Raw genomic sequence first — 5,225 nt, 5'->3', positions numbered from 1 at the left:
GAAACCGTGAAAGTTCTGGGAAAGTCGGGACCGTAACGGGGGAAATTTAAATCAAACGGATTACGGAGAAAACGCTAGAAGCAGCTACGGTGTTTTGTAGAACATGTTATTCCCTGCTACGAGGTGCATCGTACACTTCCCTAGTCCTCTTTTTGGTATTTTAATCTATTTTTTTTTTTTTCTCTTTTTTTTGTGTGTGTGTTTTAATATAAGTGCTTTTGCAAAAATGCCCCTTTTTCAATGCCATTTTTCAAAAATGTACCTTCTTTAAAATCTTATAAAAAATGCTCTTAAAAATATAAAATTTACCCAAATATGTATGTAACATTATTAAAACATACACAAACTACATTTCTATGTATCTAAAATCTTATAAATACTTTATAAATACCTTATAAATGCATTTTAAATACCTTTAAAAACCTTTAAAATATCTTGTAAAACCTTTGAAAAACCTTAAAAATCCTTTAAAATAACTTGTAAAACCTTTAAAAACACCTTATAAAACCTTATAAATATTTGGATCGAGTCTTCAAGTAGTAGTTACAATCCATAAGTACCTTATAAACCTAATAAAACTTTATAAAAATTTTAGATTTAAAAAGAGTCATTTTTGAAAATAGACATCTAAAAATGAAATTTTTGAAAAAAGGGCACACCAAAAAGAGCATTTTTAACAATTTCCCTTTAATATACGTGAAAAAAACTCATTAATTGTTACAATGAAAAAGAAAAAAAAGAATAGAAGTTAGAAGTATACTGAATTAAGATAGTAATCTTGTATATATATATGAAAAGATAAATTTCATATAAAACTTTTTTTTCCTAGTCAAAAGTAAATCATTTGCTAATTTATTTTACAAGATACTGAAACCAAACCGTGGAATTATCAGAGATGGAGTACTCTCTATCTACAAAGATCTCATTTTTTTCATAACTAAAGAGAAACACTTAAAAAAAGGAACCATTATTCATACTTACGTTTATAGGTATTTATGGGTTTGGGGTAATGACTATTTTCTCTTTGTCTCCTTCCTTGTTTCTCTTCACCACCAATACCATCTTTGAGGTCTGAAGAACAACCATTGCTTCTCACCGTCTCTCTTTTCCGACCACAACCATTGCTTTTCACCGACGTGTTCGCTCTGTCTTCGTCTCTTTCTCCTTCAAATCCATCAATGTCGTCTCTTTTAGATTCTCCGACTCACGATATGTCTTCGTCACTAATACGATATCTTCCGATTAACCCAATGAATTCAATTAATCAAGTCTTGAATAAAGGAAACTAAACCCTATGGGGATAGTGTTTAGTAAACCCAAGTGCTCCAATAATAGAGATTGATGGAATCAAAACTAAATTTGAAAATTACTTTTACAGATTCATAAAAAGTTTGAGTTTTTAATCTCCCTTGACAAAGCAAAACCCACGGAGAGAGAGAGAGATTGGTTTTAAAGCTTTAATCTTTTGGTCTGAATTTTGTCGTTCTCCTACGCTCAAACCGTCGTTGTCACCGTCGTTGTCACCGGATCTCATTTTCTTCACCACCATCTCATTTGCAGTGTCGACTCCTCATCGCCAACGAATCTCATCATCGTCACCACCAACTCGTTCGCAGTGTCGTTTCCTCATCGTCACAAACAATGAAGAGAAATCTGAGCAATCACAGTGGAGAGATCTGAAAATCGCAAAAAGAGTTGGCTTCATGCAAGCGAGAGAGAGAAAATCAATTTTGATGCAGATGTTTGTAAGGATAAAAACGACATTTCTCTTGCTGACAAAATGCCTAAAACACAATGTCCGGCAGATGTACCGTAATTGATAATTTTGGCTGAAGAAAAGCCCAACCCGGTAATTGATTCTAAAAAAAATCAAAATTTTCTATTCTTGTTACTTTTCATACTGCATCAGTGCATCGTGCATCGTGCATCGTGCATCGTGAGGCACTTAATAATTTCAACATATCCCTCAAATTTAAAAATAATTGTATCTGAATAAAATTGCAGTTTCTGAAATTAAAAAGGACGTTAGGTAACTTCCATGTGCTTAATTTCCAATAATTATTATTGTAAGACTTTACAGAAAAATAAATAATAGTAAATTAGTAATAAACAAGAAAATTAATCACGTGAAAAATGGAGATTTCTATTTTCTTTTGAGAACGACAGATTTGACACCGCATTAGTAGTTCTACCTGGGTGAAGAAGAACCGTGAGATACACGCGCCATCTGATTTGGGCCCATAAATCTCATAATGGGCCATATGAACCAATTCCATGGTGCATAGTGAACATTCGTGGGCTCCATCGCAGACCCAATTGCTTTCCCTTTCAGTAGAATATACAGTCACTTCTTCTCCGGTGTCGGTAGAAATGTCTCACGCACATTTTCCAAAAGTCCTTTTTAACTTTCTTTGAATTTTCTTAGTTTGTCCAACTAAATCTACAAAGAACTAAGTTAGGTACATTTTTTTAGAAAATGTTCAATTATTTTTCTCTCGATTTGGGCCTAAGAAAGCCCAAAGAAACCGATCATCATACCAATCAATCATCATCGGGACTCTGTAACAGTAAAGTGTAAAACAGAGAGAGTTTAGGAATTAAGCTCTGAGATCTGAGATTCGGAGAAAGGATAGCAAATTGTGTGCTTTTATCGGAATATCTCACGATCGAAAATGTGAAACAAGTAACGAGAGAATTATTTGTCTCTTTACTTGGTTCACATTTTCCAAAATCTCACATGTATGAATTGTTTGTCGGCAGTTGAATCTAAATGTCTGCACAATTCTTCAACATCAAGCTATGTTCTTACCACATTTCATCTCTCGATGTTTGATATCTCATCTTTCGGTTTTTGTTGCAGTCATTGGCTCGTTTGAACAAGAAAGATTCATCGTTATTCTGGTGGATTTTGCACCTCAATGTACCACATGCTTTGTTTTATTAAAGTTTAAAGTTGGAACTCTCTTAGAGGAATCTCCTCTGCATCATCATCTGTACGTCATCCTTTTAGCGCCATGCACAACAAAATATTTATAATTAGCAATTTCAGGTTTATGAGGTTCACGAGATTGAATTTTTCTAATCTTTAATTATGTATATTTACTCTCCTCTATGTATTACGAGATTGTCATCTCATGATCAAGCAATTTACGATCAAAGTTATGAATAAAAATGAATGTGTTAATAAAACATAAAAATAAAGAGAATCTAGATAAATAATTTCCATTTGCTGAAGGCGATGTAAGAGCATGTTTAGTGGGAGGTTCTTACATGTGTTCTCAAGAATATAAAAAATGAAAATAATAAAAAGTAAGAGAGAGACATGAACATGAGTTCTCATATGAGAACTTTTGAGAACCTCTTGAGAGACTCATGTCACACATGGCAACATGTAAATGATTTTTAAAAAAAATTATTACTTAAATTTAATTATTCAATTTGACTAATTTATGTATATTATAATAATATATTTTGAGAGACTTTGAAAGAACCCCACTGCACATGCTCTAACATAGAGCTGTCAAAATGGGCGGACCGTCCATGGGCTGTCCGTGTCCAACACCTAATGGACCGGTCATGGACAAGCTCGTTTTGACATGGCCACTAATAGACTGGACTATAATGGATATAGGCTTTATTGGACTGGACTCTAATGGAATTGAGCGGCCCAATAGACAAAAAATGTTAGGTCAAATGATTTGGGGAAAAAATGAAAAATCGTCAAAACTTTCTAAAATAAAAAATCAGAGCTTCTCCGGCGATTTCTTCGCAACAGAGCTTGACGCTTGTCTCCATGGCTTCATCGCATCAATCTCAGCCACTTCTTTCGATTCAGGTCAGATTTCAGAACAAGGTTTACGATTTGAGCATTTACGATTCATTTGTGAAGGAAGTAGAAGAAGAAGACTTTATTGCTATGATTTGCTTTTGGATTTGATACTTTGTTGCTTTGATTTGCTTTTGGATGTGATACTTTGTTGTTTATTTGGATATTTGTCTTAAACTTTTGGATTGTATTTGAGATTTTTGCAGATTTTGGCGTTTTTCATAATTTGTTCTTGTGGTGACCAATGGACACCAATGGACAGTCTATTAAAATATGGGCAATAATGGGCATGGGCTATAATGGACATGAGCTATAATGGACATGGATGTTATTTGTCCATAACTAAAATGGTCAATATTGGACCGGGCTAATGGACGGGGACAGCCTATTTTGACAGCTCTACTCTAACACGCTCAAAATATAAAGAAATTTTGAGAACTTACAAAAGCTATATATAGGCCCCCTTTCCACGTAGTTCTGCCCATGTAAGTCATATCAAAAGTGCCACAGGTACCCATAAGTTCACTCTAGGATATGTTAATTATTCTCATTTTTTAACAACTCGATCAAAAAAATTTATGAAGGATGACAATTACCTTACTATATAATAAAGGCTTATAGGTAGAGAAAAAAAGAACTAGAAACAACAACATTCACATTCTTTATGGTTTTTTAATTAAGTTATGAAATACCAAAAAAAAAAAAAAAAATCATATGTTTCCAAATTATTTACTTTAGAAGGCTTCCATATTTTTTTTTCTTTTTCCTTTTGTTGTTGTCGGCCTCGGGGGTTTCGTTTTAACTCCCAGGTTTAGGTTTCGGAAGAAGACAATTTGTGTGTCTTTCAATTTTAGGGTTTCTGTCGACTATGGAGAAGAATAAAAGCGAAATTGAAGTAGGCTCCGACTTGGGAAACGATTCAAAAACTCAAGAGAAGGTAAAGTTATTTCTTCGATTTTATTGTAGATGTGATTTTGCACTCTCTTTTCCCGACCTCTATAACTTTAGGTACACTTGATTCTCATAACGTTGACCTCTATCGTTGGCATATATAATATTATTTTTGAACACTCTAAAGTTATGTTTGATTCTTCAATTCCTCCTTAATATGTTTGATGATTTTGCAGAAAAGGGAACTGTCATTAGCTGAAACATGCAGATATGATGAGATTAATCTTGCAATAAAAGGTAATTCTTGAGAGTCATAACTTAACTCTGCCAGTGGATTCTTTTACAATTAATCCTTGAAATCGATCTCTAACGTAGCGTGTTTCTTTACCTGGTCCAACAGAGGGCAAACCTTATAGAATCACTTGGGAAGTTGTGCCGTTGAGGACACTTGCGCTAATGAAGGAGAGGGGCTTGCATTATATTAGATAATGATGTTGATCATAAGGCT

At 33.9% G+C, this 5,225-nt stretch overlaps 1 long non-coding RNA gene across 1 annotated transcript; it reads left to right on the top strand.

The window, feature by feature from the left end:
• Positions 1–4,587: 4,587 nt before the first annotated feature.
• Positions 4,588–5,192, top strand: LOC9298429. The gene is made up of 3 exons (XR_002332414.1): positions 4,588–4,763; positions 4,954–5,014; positions 5,118–5,192. It is a non-coding gene; the product is annotated as an uncharacterized LOC9298429 (long non-coding RNA).
• Positions 5,193–5,225: the final 33 nt, after the last annotated feature.

Source organism: Arabidopsis lyrata (genome assembly GCF_000004255.2).
Source record: "Arabidopsis lyrata subsp. lyrata unplaced genomic scaffold ARALYscaffold_655, whole genome shotgun sequence".
In the NCBI taxonomy this organism is placed as follows: Eukaryota; Viridiplantae; Streptophyta; class Magnoliopsida; order Brassicales; family Brassicaceae; genus Arabidopsis; species Arabidopsis lyrata.
Note: the sequence above shows the minus strand (reverse complement) of the source record. Positions and strands in the feature narration are given on the sequence as shown.